The sequence below is a fragment of the Epinephelus fuscoguttatus genome, linkage group LG19 (genome assembly GCF_011397635.1).
Source record: "Epinephelus fuscoguttatus linkage group LG19, E.fuscoguttatus.final_Chr_v1".
Lineage (NCBI taxonomy): Eukaryota > Metazoa > Chordata > Actinopteri > Perciformes > Serranidae > Epinephelus > Epinephelus fuscoguttatus.
Window position 1 is genome coordinate 36,445,159 of NC_064770.1, and position 15,155 is coordinate 36,460,313.

At 41.3% G+C, this 15,155-nt stretch overlaps 1 protein-coding gene across 1 annotated transcript in view; it reads left to right on the top strand.

The window, feature by feature from the left end:
- kri1 (KRI1 homolog) overlaps positions 1-15,155 on the top strand; it is a 602,835-nt gene that overhangs the window by 123,422 nt on the left and 464,258 nt on the right. The window lies entirely within an intron of this gene.

A 15,155-nucleotide genomic window follows, 5' to 3' on the forward strand; every position in this document is an offset into this window, starting at 1 on the left:
TTAAACTTTGCGTTCAGTTGTATTTTGTACAGATTCAAACAGCCATTATTATATGGATAATCTAGAGATTTGTCATGTTCTAACGTGCTTTTAATTCCAGTTTCTGTGTTTTCACCATCTCTGCGCTAATTTAATAATTGATTAGGCCCTAAATTGCAGCCTACAGTGAGATATAACCTTCATCCAAATGTTAAAAAGTGCTTCTTTCCAAGAAATTAAATTAGAAACAACGGTGAAAAATAATTAGAGGCTAAAATAAGCTGCAGGTCTGTGAGGCCTGACTTTAAAGATCACGTCAAATAATCGATCAAAAAAATAAATAAATAAATAAAAACAAAGATTTATGACAAATAACTCTTCTGTCTGTATTTTTAATGCAACGACTGAGACGCTCTGTGAGATATTAAGGTTCATTTGATATACTGAAACTGCAAAAGAATAGCCTGTAAAATTTTATATTTCATGCACATGAACAGCAGCGTGTTGGATGAGTGTTGACAGAAGCTCAGAGTCTGAAACACTTTTATTAACGCGTGACATTATGACGAAACTGCAACAGTAATATTGATATTAATAAGTCTCCATGATCAAAACCGTGAGTACGGCATCTGTTGGTTTACATTAACAGGCCTGTCAGGTGTGTGTGTGTGTGTGTGTGTGTGTAACGCTGAAATTATACATGTCTATAACTGCCTTATTTTTGCAGGGCCACACACTCAGTCCGTCTGTTCCCGCGAGAAAATCTGCTCAACACGTTTTTCATGTCAATTAAGTTTCTCATCTGTTCGAACATAAAGATCATGAAAGGAGCCTCTTTAGTGCATCACTTAAATTTTATGTTTTATTATCATCATAGAGGAGGTTGAGTCAAATACACCTTAATTAACGCTTATTTTTAGTTATTTATTTTTTTGTTTGTCATTTTATTTATTTATTTAACCAGGAGGTCCCACTGAAGTTGAAAATCTCTTTCACATAGCAGCCAATTAAAACACATTTAAAATGCAACAAATACAACATATGATGCAAAAAAAAATCCTCAATAAAACAACAACTATTTAAACATCGTGGCTTCTCAGGAAAAACAATCTCATGTCTCTGTCACCACATTCTGTACGATGGCCTTAAAGTCATCACTGGATATAAGTGTCATCTTATTTATTTATTTATTTATTTTTAAATGTCCAATGTGAGCAGTTAATTAGGCTGTAAATTTTAAAGAGGTAATTTCCTAATTTAAACCATCTCCTGAGGGAGACTTTATGTTATTCTGTTGTTAACAGATGCAACAATTATGATTCAATTTATTCTTTTTTTAAGAAATAATCCAGCAATAATTAAAATAAAAACTAAAAAGAGGGACACAGATGAAAGGGTGGGTTTTGTGGGGTCCCTCCACCTGAACATTTTTAATGTCTAACTCTTAATTTCTTGCAGTCCGGTGAATTTTTATGCACCAATTTATGGTGTAAATGGGTTTTAATTTTGTCAGAGTAAAAGTCCTCTGCTCTTTACTGTGGGGGGCACAAATGCACAACTTGTGAATTTTGTTTTGTTTGAAGTCTTGTTTTTAAGTCTTCTTCTAAATGTTGGAATCGTGCAGAGGGATCCAAACAGCTTGACTCAAGGGGCATGGGTTTAGTCTCACACACAGATGAAATGGTGGGTTTTGGGGGGAGGGGTCCTCTGTGAGAACATTGTGAGCGCCAAACACTTAATTTCCTGCAGTTTGGCAATTTTTTATGCACCAATTTGTGCTGTAATTACGTCTTAATTTTGTTAGAGTAAAAGTCCTCTGCTACTTTTATGTCTCTACTTTGGGGGGCACAAATGCACATCTTCTAAATGTTGGACGTGTGCAGAGGATCCAAACAGCCTGACTCAGGGGCGTGAGTTTAGTTTCAGCACCGGGGGACACACAGAAGAAATGGTGGATTTTTGGGGGGGGGTCCTTCACCAGAAAAACTTAAACATCAAACATTTAATTTCCTGCAGTCTGGTGAATTTTTATGCACCAATTTGTGGTGTAATTGTGTCTTAATTTTGTCATAGTAAGAGTCTCCTGCTACATTCATGTCTTTACTTTGGGGACACAAACACACATCTTCTAAATTTTGTTTTAAGCACTATATCATAGGCGACTGGACGTGCTTGAGTTGCCTACGATATAAGATCACCATGACCTGGATGACTGAGAATCGTCACCAACATGGTGTAAATGTTGAGCTGGACGTGTCTCCTGCATCTCCTATTCGCTGGAATTGTGCAGAGGAATAAAACCAGTCTGACTCAGGGGCGTAGGTTTAGTTTCAGCACCGGGGGGACACAAATGAAAGGGTGGGTTGTGGGGGGTCCTCCGTGAGAAAATTGTGAGCGTCAAACACTTAATTTCCTGCAGTCTGCTAAATTGTTCTGCACCAGTTTATGGTGGAAATGGGTTTAATTTTGTCTGAGTGAAAGTTTAACTTTGGGGCACAAATGCACATCTTCTAAATTTTGTTTTAAATGCTATATCGTAGGCAACTGGGCCTGCTTGAGTTGCCTATGAGATTACCATGACCTGGATGACTTAATTCACCAACATGTTGTTAATGTGGAGTTGGTCGTGTCTCCTGCCTCCCCCTGAAATCAACACCTCTGCTCTGACTTAATTTTTCCTCCTTTTTCCATTTACAGGCTGGAGTCTAAATATGCAGCTGACTCAAACTCAGCCTGATTAAATCAAACCCTAATCTCTCATCTAAACCTAAAATAAACAAGATAATCTTTATGTGTGTGATTCCACCTGGAGACACAGGCAGGATAAATCATACATTTACTAAATCTCTCCTCAAACTTTCCGCCCATTCCTCCGCGCCACTAATTCAGATGATCTGATTTATTTTCTCCTTTCCTTTCTCATTTGAGTCGACACGGCGCTGCTCCACACTGAGAGTGACAGTAGTTAAATAATTCTAGGTTTCAGAGCATGGGAGTATTTATTTAATTCTATTCTGAGGCTGCTTTAGATGGATTACTGCGCTGAAGCTCTTGGACGGGGCTGATGGATCACACCGCACGCCTAGTCCTTCAGCAGACTTTGGCACCCAGCGAGGGGCTGAGACAAATAAAAAGATTGTTACCTGATGGCGAGCTGTTGAAGCTGCCCACTCCTGAGAGAAGAGCACACTTTCCTCATTGACTCCTCTTTTCTGTGCTCCATTCAGAGGATCTCACACACACGAGAGCCCGTTTCTCATCTAAGTCAATCTGTTCTGAGGTTTTCCTTTTTTCTCTGTCAGAACCAAATGTCTAATATTTGTGCTGCTAATCTTAAACAGTGTGGCAGGAGCTGTGGTCGAACTGAGCCGACATCAGATTCGTATCATGCACCGCAGCTCTTCTGCTGTTAGAGCTTATCTGATTGGAAATCTACAGCTGAACGTTTCCTCTCAGTTTCAGAGCTCATGTTGATTCAGTCACAGCTGAACATGAAGATGCAGCAGGTCGTAACTCAGGAACAGCTGGGACAGTGGAAAGCCTCGTATGTGATCCATACAGCAGGCAACAAGTCAGAATATGGACAATTATACACATAACAGGACGTGTCACCATCAGAGGGGAGGAGTCCAGTCACAAGTTTAATGACTTTAGACAAAATCAGTGTTGAACTAAACAAGTTTGATCTTAAAACTTCACAAATTTATTGCTAGTTGTACAAAAGACCTGCACTGGATACACATTATTAACCAAGGGCGTAGGTTTGGTTTTAATTCTGAGGGGGACACGTGTCAAATGGAGGGTTTGCATGTCAAATATTTATTTTCCTGCATTTTTTATGCACCAATTTGTGCTTTTCCGCATCAGTGTGTGGTTTTAAATGTCATGAATTCTATCAAAAGTCCTCTGCTACTGTCATGTCCACTGCGTCCCTGCCAAATTTGAACAAACATTGACATGTACGTTCATAAAGAGCGAGAGAAGATCATAACAGTTTTGGTAAAGAAACTAAAAGTGATGTAAACTGGACTGGAGTCAGACTTGTGTCACTTGTGGCATATATGACACATTGGCCTCAGGCGTCCTCCGCCAGAACATTTTGAGCGTCATGCACCAGTTGTGCTATTTTTTGCATTAATGCAGAGTTTAAATGTCTTTAATTTTTGTTTTACTTGGGAACAAATGCACATGTTCAAATATTTGATGGGAACGTGTCCCCTGAGTCGCTCCTCAGATTTTTATACCTGTATTATTATATTACATTATCAGTAACAAATAGAGACATGTAAGTTTATGAAGAGCTGGAGAAGGTTTTAACAGTTTGCAACCATGCCTTATTTTAGTCTGGGTAAATTGACTAAAAGTGATATAAATATGACACAAACTCTGGTGCTTCGATGACTTTAGACTCGACTTGACAAAATCGGTGTTGAACACAAGTTTAATCTTAAAACTCTCACAAATCTATTGTTGGTTGTACAAAATGAGTCCCTGTGATGTTCAAAACTGCCCAGGATGCACATATTATTAACCAAGCTCATAGGGTTAGTTTTAATAAATACTGGGGGTGGGCGGCACATATTAAACGGAGGGTTTGGAGGTCGTCCGCCAGCAAATTTAGAGCATCAAACACTTGATTTTTTTATGCACCAACTGTGCAGTTTTTTGCATCAGTGCACGGTTTAAATGTCTTTGATTTTGCAAAAATAAACCTGCACGTGTTTTAACTATTTAGGCGAATGTGTCACCACACAGAGCTCCACAGGATTGTTACAGTTTGCAAGCATGTCATATTTTAGTCTGGGTAAAGAAACTAAAAATAATACGAGAATGACATTAACTCTGGTGCTATATTGATCCCAGTTTAGTGAGTGTGCACCACAGGTGTGAACTTGAGTCCCATGAAATGGACTTGGGTAACAGATTTAAAGACTTTAGACTTGATTTGGCAAAACCAAAAACAGACTTCAAACTCGGCTCAGACTTTAACACCAATGACTCGTGACTTCACTGTGACTGCAGCCTTTGGATCTGAAAATATTTGACACCTTCCCTAAAGACATGGGCGTAGATTTCAGGGGGGACACAGGGGACACGTCCCCCTCAGTATTTAGAACATGTGCATTTGTCCTCAACAATAAAAAAAAAAGTAGCAGAGGACTTTCATTTTGACAAAGCTAAGGACATTTACACCACAAACTGGTGCAGAAAGAATCACCAGAATGAAGGACAATGAGAGGTTGACACTCAAAGTTTTCTGGTGGATGACCTCCCAAAATCCTCCAGATGTTGAAACCAAACCTTCGCCCCTCCCCCCAGCCCAAAGATTAAAAAGTTATTTAAAGAGTGCACCACGAATCGATTCATTTTCCTTCATTCCCAGCGAGTTGACACTTAATTCCACAGATCCACTTTGTTTAAACCGATCAGACAGCGTCCAATCAGGCTGCAGGAGAAAACCATGAACAATTAAAGTTAATTACTGAGCGGCAGTTTGACAAAATGATCCCAAAGATAATTTAGTTTCACACAAAAACCATGTGGTCGTCAACAAAATACACAGTGCAGTGTGCAAAATGTGCAGGTTGAAAATTACAAATGGAGACGCAACAACTTCCAACAAACTACAAGTTTTAAAAAGGCATTTATGATTTTTATAAGTTTAATATTTTCTTATCCTGTTTACGAGTTGTTTAGGACTCGAAACTCAAAGATTAGGACTCGGGACTTGAGTGCAAAGACTTGAGACTTGCACAGCGATGACTTGGTGCTGTTTAATGTGTTTGAACATGGCGGTCAGGTGAGTGAGACGTGTTATTGGTCTTTAAAGAGCATCAGAAGAAGAAATCTCTGTCACTATAATGAGCTCATTCTGCTGCAGGGCGTCAGGAGAAACTGAAGCAGACACACTGCACACAGTCGGGGAGGGGGAGTGTCTTTGGAGGAGGGGGAGAAGTCAGTGCACCTGATAAAATAAGCAACTCAGACACCCCAGGCCTGTGTGTGTGTGAGTGTGTGTGTGTGTGTGTTGCTGTGACTGCACATCAGTTTTCCATCCTGAAGGAGGTAGAAGCTGCCAGCACGCTGCTCAAAGTCTTTTTGACTTTCCTTTTTCCTTTGTGCGTCATTGAGTGTGACATGCTTTATTAAATCCTCACTTCTATTACGAGTTAAAGTTTCTTTTTTAATGATTACCAGCAAGATTTTCCTGTTTTCGACCACACTTTTTCCCCCTGTGAATCGTCTCCAAGTTAAATTTAACATAATCTGCAGAGTCACTCAGAATCAGACACAAGGGGATCCTGTTTTAAATTGAATATGTCACCGCAGAGAGCTGCACTCAATGTCATATTAAGGTGATTCATCACACCAGTGCACATGATGGATGGACTTTTATGTGACGACCCGTCAGTGGTGCGTGCCGTGTTACAGGGCTGCAGTGTTTCTGCTCAGTTCCACGTGGATTATCAGCTCTGAGTTATCACAACCTTCAGTGTGATGTGGAGCTCGTCTCTCTGGGAGAAGTGATTCAGCCGGAGCTCCATTCATGCCGAACAGTGCCGCTGCACCACGCTTTCATTCTCCACTCGCTAACGCCAAGCCAAACAGGCAAGATAAACTCATTGGTGGAGCACCCCGCCTCGCTGCCCTCGCTCCCTCTGATTCCACAGAAAAGACCCAAAGTCAGAGAGCGGTGCATTCTGGGATAACCCCTGTGAGTCGAGTCGGCACAGGAAAAACAATGTGTTGTTCCAGTGTGAGAGTTTGGAATAAATATCCTACATATATGTTGAGTGTCTCACAGCCTGCATTTTGTTATGAGAGTGTTCGGCTGCCTAAAATTTGCAACACTGGGTTAATTTCACTGGAAACCCAAATCAAAGAGTCGACCCTGAGCTGCTGGTGTTTTTATATCACTGCTCCAAGGCCGGAGGTTTTGTTTCAGCAATGGGAGGAGGGAGGGGGGGCACTTGTGGGTTTGGGGGTCCTTCACCAGCTTCAAAAATGTCATTGGTTCAAACTAAGTGAATCAGTGTTGACTCACTGGAAATTAATAGTTTTAACATGAGTTGATTCGTGGCACAGTCTTTAGATAACTTTTTGATCTTTGGGCTCGGGGGAAGGGCGTAGGTTTGGTTTGGGGGTCGTCCACTGGAAAATTTTGAGCTTCAAAATCTTAATTTTCTGCATTCTGGTGAATGCACCAATTTATGCGTTTTCTGTATTAACTTATGGTGTAAGTGTCTTTAGTTTTGTCAGAATAAAAGTTCTCCGCTACTTTCATGTTTTTATTGTTGAGGACAAATGCACATGTTCTAAATACTGAGGGGGACGTGTCCCCTGTGTCCCCCCTGAAATCTACGCCTATGTCTTTAGGGAAGGTGTCAGATATTTTCAGATCCAAAGGCTGCAGTCACAGTGAAATCACGGGTCATTGGTGTTAAAGTCTGAGTTCTGATTTCACATCTATTTTGATTTTTTGGGAGTCTAAAGTCATTAAGTCATTGGGTCAATAAAGCACCAAAGTTTGTGTTATTGTTGTATTATTTTTAGTTTATTTACCCAAACTAAAATATGACATTGCTACAGACGGTTATAATCTTCTCTAGCTCTTTACAAACTTACACGTCTCTAATTTTAACTGATTATTAATAACACGTGTAGAAATTCTGGGGGGACACAGGGGACATGTCTCCCTCAAATGTTTGAACATGAGCATTTGTCCCCTCCAATAAAAAACATGAAAGTAGCAGAGCACTTTTGGCAAAATTAAAGACATTTACAACATAATTTGTAATTTAAGGCCAAGGACCCCAAACCCACCATGTCATATGTGTCCCCCCCCCCCCCCCCCCCCAATGTCAAAATAAAACCTACGCCCCTGTGGGCATCTGTAATACTAAACTAACACCCACAACTAACAATAAATTTGTGAGATTAAGATAACTTGTTGTGTTCAACAAAGATTTTGTCAAATTAAGTCCAAAGTCATCAAATGTGTGACTCCAGTCCACACCTATGCTGTACACACATTAAATTTGTGTCTTTATATCACCACAGTTTGTCTTTGTATTATTTGTATTTATTTACCCAAACTAAAATATAGGAAGGTTGCAAACTGTTATAATCTTCTCCAGCTCTTTCTAAACTTACATGTCACTGTTTGTTACTGAATAACCCGCCCCGGTCAAATTGTTGAACATGTGCATTTGTCCCTCAATAAAAACACGAAGAGGATTTTTAACAAAATGAAAGCCATTTACACTGATGCGAGGAATTTCACAATTGGTGCATTAAAAAAAATAAGTGTTTGAAGTTAAGCGGAGGACGACGAGACGAGACGAGACGAGTGTTTGAAGTTCAAAATTTTCTGGTGGAGGACTCTGGAACCCACCGTGTCATCTGTGACCCCCCAAATATTGAAACTATTGTATGTGGAGAAAAGTTTACAGCCATGCCATGTAGTCTGGGAAAATCAACTGAAAGCGATATAAAAATAACATAAACTCTGGTGACACAATGACACATATTTAGTGAGTATACATAATTAAAAAACGCATGGTAGAAATGATATAAAGCCGCCCAAGAAGAAGGTTATCTTGGTCCAACAGTACAGAGGCGCAGATTATTTATAACATGCATTTAATAAAAACATCAAAGCAGCACAAAGCTGTCACTTTGCCAAAAACAAAACACATTTACACCATATACTGATGCACAAAAGGCACAAATTGGTGCAGAAATAATCACCAAAATGCAGGAACTTAAGTTTTGAAGCTCAAAATCAAACCCATCGTTTCACAAGTGTTGACCCCATTATCAAAAACATGAACTCAGCAGAGGACTTTAACTTTGAAATTTGACTTTGTCTTTACATGCACAATTGTTTCTGGTTTTTGCCCATATTCCAAAAAAGGCAATATTCCTACAGAGCTGTTTACGTGGCTAATAAAAAATAGATATTCCACTAATATTCCCATTCACATGCAGCTGTTTAACCTCTGATTAATGTGTCCCAACATGTCATCTCTCACATCAAAATATGGAAAAGTGTAAAGGCTGGAGCCACCTGTGCCATTTGCTTATTTGCATATTTTTATCTTTTTTCCATTGGTGGTGGACTGGTTCGACTGTGCAACAACAGCCTCTGTCAGTGTTGCAATATTTGCACGCATCCAAAAACCTGTTGACATCCAAGTCTTTCATGATGATTAAAGTCGGTCTGTTTCTCCTTCCGAGCAGAAATGAGGGCTTTTTGTTTTGGGCATGCATCTCTTCCTCAGCCTTGAAAACTGTTGGCGAGTTAGTTTGTGAACAAAGCGCAAATGCCGTGTGCCGTGTGTGGCACATGTTCCAAATGCACTGTATTCATGTTCAAGGAATGCTCCTAAAACCCGAATAATATCGGCATATCCCGCATGTCTTAATCCAGCGGTGTCAAAGTCATATTAGCACACAGGCCACACACAGGTGGGCCGGACCAGTAAAACCACTGTATACTATTCTATAAATAACAAACACCTCCAAATGTTTTCCCCTTTTTTGTTCAGAGAAATACATTTAAAAACATGAATCCATTTACAAAACAGACGACAAACAGCTTGTGATGTCTCCAGACGAATGAATGCAATTTCAACAATATATCTCAGTCTCTCCACAGGCTCCTACTCACTGTCATTACATGTGCATTTTTCTATACACTTCCACTTGTGTATCGTAATCCTGACGTCACCACACCAAACTAATGTGAAAGAAAAGAACAGTAAAAAAAAAAATAAGCAGCATTTTACATGAAGGAAACTACTCAGTGTTTAACTTGCTCCTGAAACCTGGCACCTCTCAGCCTTCACAAATGCATCAGAATTAGGTGTGCAAGGTCATCCAGTGGGCCGGATTGGACCCTTTGGCGGGCCGGTTCTGGCCCCCAGGCCGTGTGTTTGACACGCCTGCCTTAATCGGAAAATGCTGAATATGCTGTTCACTCGATCTGCATCAGATTCAGAATAATAGTGGGATAGTCTGAGCATATAAACGACATCAGTGATGCAGAAAATGCACAAATTGGTGCATAAAAAAATCACCAGAATGCAGGAAAATTTAAGTGTTTGACGCTGAACATTTTCTGGCTTTTCATATGTGCCCCCCCGCCCCAACATTGTGTAACCCTCTGTTCCTAACTGTTTCCCACGTCTTCCAGGCTACACCATTTGTTTCTTCCTCTCCGTTTTATTTCTACCAACACTCCCCAACGTAGGGGCACAACAACGTCTCTTCACTGTTAAACACGAGGCGTCACTCTCTCAGTGTATCAGTTGTACCTGTCCCCACAAAACAAGGGCAGGTAGGAACCAATTAGCTCAGAACCAAGCGAACACGATGACTCCAATTAACCAGCGCACATGAAAATACAAATGAAACAATATACAAAGTGCAGTAAAATGTCAAGTCAACTGTATTTATATAGCACTATAACACAAGCAAAGTTGATCCAAACTGCTCTGACAGCACACACAGAAACAAAAGCAAAGAGAGAAACACAAGAGTCTGAGTGACGTTAGCAGTAAAATAATAATAAGTAATAATAACATATAATTTTTGTTATTATCAAACCTATAGTATAGGGTTGTTTTCCCTTTATACAGTGTGACAGTAACACCAACTATGCCCAGTTAAAGGCTACAGATTAAGTGTGTTTTAAGATGATTCTTGACAATGGTCGGGGAAAATCGGACGGCGAGAGCAAGAGAATTCAAGAGTTTCAGGGCAGCGATAGAGCAAACCCTGTCCCTGTATCACTTAGACCGGAATCTCGGGACAGAGAGAAGTCTTTGACGAGATGATCTCAGTTCTCTGACAGTGTGATACGGGGAGAGGAGCTCTGTGACGTTTAACACTTTGTAAACTAACATCAGAATATTAAAATGTATCCAGGCAGGCAGTGTAAGGAGGCAGCAACGGGGGTAATGTGCTCATTCTTTCGTGACCTTCTTAAAACTCTTGTTGCTGCATTTTGGACTAGTTGCAGATGGGACAAACAAGACTTGAGTAAAACCAAAATATAACAAGCTGCAATAGTGGAGACAGGAGGAAATTTGGAAATTATGACGATGAAATAATAATTTACCAGTAACTCATAACGCTGAATCTATTACTTTTCTTTTGTCCATTATTGTCCTGTTTTTGGCACTTCCATACTTTGTCAAAAATTCTTTCAATAACTATTTTGGCTTTCCTGAGGATACACCTAGCTATTACTTTCTTACTGCCAAGATGCCATCTTCTTCTCCACTCGAAGTCTACTAAGGCTCCCACCAGCCCTCAGTGGCTCAGTGATATCCTGTCCCTTCTAAAGCTAGAGATGATCCAACACTCAACGAGAGGTAAATCAGATCAGTTTTACAATAAGTGTCAGTCTTTTTTCAAAACATATTTTAACTATCCTCAATCCCTGTCTCCTGACTGACGGACCCCTCCACCTTTTTTTGTCTTTTCTGTTTTTTTAGTTTGTGAAGATTTCTAATAATCTTTACTGTTAACGGCCACGTTAAACTGACTCAGTAAAGGAGTGCCTCAGGGTTCTGTGCTCGTCCCACTTTTATTTTCTTTTTACACAAGTTGTTGTGACAGTCACAGCCACACATGGTGATGTTTTCCCGATCCACACTCTCAACACATTCTCACTACGACCTCGTCACATATCCGCGTTTGGTGATGGACTTTCCACGTCCAGATACGACGTGCAAGGTACCCTGAGTGCGTTGGTTGTTGACATTCTGGGACACCGTGTCAAGTTCTGTCTGGGGGTTTTTTTCTTTTTTTTGTCCTGATTAGCATGATTACACCTTTCAAATGCACAACGTATAATTTGTTATTTTTGGTCATTTGTCTGTCTGTTGTTTGGTTGATTGTTATCCATTGAGTATTTTGTTTATATAAAATTATCATTATTATTATTATTATTATTATTATTATGTGTTTTTTTTTAAACTGTGGCACTCGTACTAACACTGCTTTGTTAGACCATGTGCAACACTGTAATATAAAGATTTGAAAAAATATATACATATATATATAATGTACCCATTATTAAATAAGAAAGAAGAAGAAGAAGAAGAAGAAGAAGAAGACAGAATAGTTGTGCGCACATCCAATCCTGCTTTAGGTCAGGTGCTGGATAATGGGGGTCCATGCAGAAAGAAGAAGAAAATCCACACACTGAATTAGAGCTCCCAGTGAGTTTTTAATGACTAAAAAAGCAATGTTTCGACCCAAACGGTCTTCCTCAGGCAACTTCAAAAGACGATTCAGATTTAGTCATTAAAAACTTACTGGGAGCTCTAATTCAGCGTGCGGATTTTCTTCTTCTTTCTGCATGGACCCCCATTATTAAATAAGACAGTAACATTCATAATAAAATATAAGCCAGAAATATAATGTGTGCAGTAATTATGGTTACAATTGAAAATAAATATAATTATATGTGTATCATCTGCAGTTTTGGATGTCATACATGCATTATTTTGTTTTAAAATAAAAAGTCTTAAGATAAAACTTGTCGTGTTTAACACAGAGTCAGACACAAACTCTGTGCTGGGATTTTTATTTTACAACTGAGACACTGATTTGTGTTTGTAATTTAAAACGCTGGGTTGTGTAGCTCCAGAATCAGAGTTTGGTGGAGGTGTTGTGGTTTTTCAGTTATCATTAGTAAATCTCGCACCTTCCTGCTGAGGCACATCACAGCCCAGTGTTTCTCTGCTCTCACTTTAATGGCTGATTTCCACAGGCCTCACTCGCTCCTTGGCGTTTGCTTTTCCTGGCAGGGCCAATCCCCGCTGCCCTGCTTCGGGGAGTTATTCAATTATAAATCTTCCACCCTTCTTTTGCTACACCCCCCCCACCCCCACTCCTCCTCCGCCTCCACCTCCACCTCCCTCTGCTTTCCCTCTCTCACCGGTCTATGTGTTACCCTGCCAAGCCCAGTAAAACACGCTGCTCCGTTGGTGCACCCCTCTCCAGTCTCGTGCCCAAGAATTTATTATGCTCAGGGTGGTGAAGCGGAGTGCGGTGTGTTTTTGGAAAAGGGGACCCCCCCTCAAGCATCAGTGCCAACAGATGACAGTGACATATAGCAGGAAAGCCACCCAGAAGGAGAATGATCTCACACCTCAGCCACGCGCTCAGAGGGAGTGGGAGAAAATACAGAGAGAGGAGAGATCTGCAGCTGGGGGCAGAGGGGACAATAAAATCAAGATGAAAAGAGGCACAGACGGAGAAATGAAAAGGTGGAGAGGAAAAACAAACAAGTAGAAAGCGAGTAAGTGATCTGACGGAGGAAGAGGAGAGATCCAAAAATATGTGACTTCTTCAAACTTGAACATTGTGTCTTGATAATTTCCAAATAAACCGAACTATGTTAAACCTCTTAGATATTCTATTCTTACCCTCAGACCGAGGCTCGTCTCTGCCAGCCAAGTTCTGGAGGAAATGCACCATTAGGCCTCTTCAGAAAATCCGCAGTTGCTTCAAGATTTTATTGCAGATAGATCCTCCTCTTTACGACATCTGTTTCTCAAAAAGCCTGTGAAGCAGCCAATCTGTATTTCACTGGGTGGCACTCGGACTTGACCCCTCCTCCCTCCTCCCCTGCTCTTGTTGCTCTTTATTTCCAGTCCTGGTGCCCTACTGTTCCCCACCTCGTGCCCTCGCCCTGCCCTTTGAGCTTGGCATCCCTTCTCCGGGATTCTGTGCAGCACCACGTGCCTGCACGGGCGTCGGCGTGTGCAGTATCCACTGCAGGTACAAGGCCTCTAACCACCGAGAGCAGCGCTCACCCTTTACAGGCCCGAGATCAAAGGCAGCAGGAGTGTGATGTCACCCACGGCAGCCCCGAAACCACTTATTGCAGTAAATGAGAGCCATTAGCCATACAAACAAAGACTTAAAACTCTCTGTTAATCAAAAGCGGAGCAGGAAGCACAATTAACATCTGGGCCAAGATGTGTCAGAGAGGGGTCAGGCTCTTGTTACAGACGTACAGTCCGAGGCCCGGCGGTCGGCGTGCGGCCTAATGAGAGTCAGTAACCCCAACCTGGTTGTGACTGATCTCTGAGGAAGACAAAGTGGTCTGCCTTCAACACCAGGCATCGCCGTGGAGAGCTGGAAACTCTCTTTCTGTCTCCATTCATGCTCTACGTCTCTCTTTCTCTGTCTGCACTTTCTCCCCCCCCATTACATTTGGTTTTCTCCCCTCAATAACGTCTGCAGTGGCATATTACAACTTGGAAATGGATTTTAAAAGGAGTAGTGAGGGTGCCAGAATGGGAAAAACATGGATTGGCTCAATGGAGGCAGATTAAGTGGGCATGCCAAACCTCACGCTTTGTAAGAAACAAGAAAAAGACCCTTTTTACATTAATGCTCCGAGTTAAGGACCAACCGCATAGCAGGGGGAAATCAAAAATCCCACCCTCTACGAAAGAGAGAATGAAAATTCCAGGCGGCGGATTGTCACCTCATACGAATCCTTTCCCCGTTCGGTGTCACCGGAGTGAATACCGCTGCGTGCTCAGAGGACAGGCCTGCTTTTTTATCACTGCTGCAGGTCTCTGTGTGCTCAGGGAACTGTAAAGCCAATTCATAGGCCTGCAAACATCCTGTAACAGCAACATAAATCCACTAATTCAGGCCTTTGTGTTTGGTAATGGATGTTGTGCCATACTATGTAGATGTGATATGATAGGATTGATTGCTCTGAAGATCACTGAGGCTGCTTTCTAGCACCGCCCTGCCACCCAAACTGTCGGCCAACGAGCCGTTCATCCCATGCTGCCTCTGTTGGTGGTCCCTGGTGTAAGCTATATTTTCCCCTCACTTCTCTCTCTCTCCCTCTTTTTTTATAGCTAACACAAAATTGTTCCTAATTCGCTGCTGCTAGAGGGGGGTAATTTGCGGCTTTTGGCTGAGTGTCGCAAGCCCCAAATTTGAAAAAGCTGCTGAGTTGAAGGCGTTCTGTGAAACGCTGTAGGAGCAACAGCACAGAGAGGAGAGGGAGAGAAAGAGGGCCCAAATTCAATCAAAAGGAAAAACAGCAAAAACATGATAAGCCTCAAAAGGCAGAAGACAGCAACGCAATAATAACTGTTGGGTAATGTAAGCCGTGGCCTCCATTATTT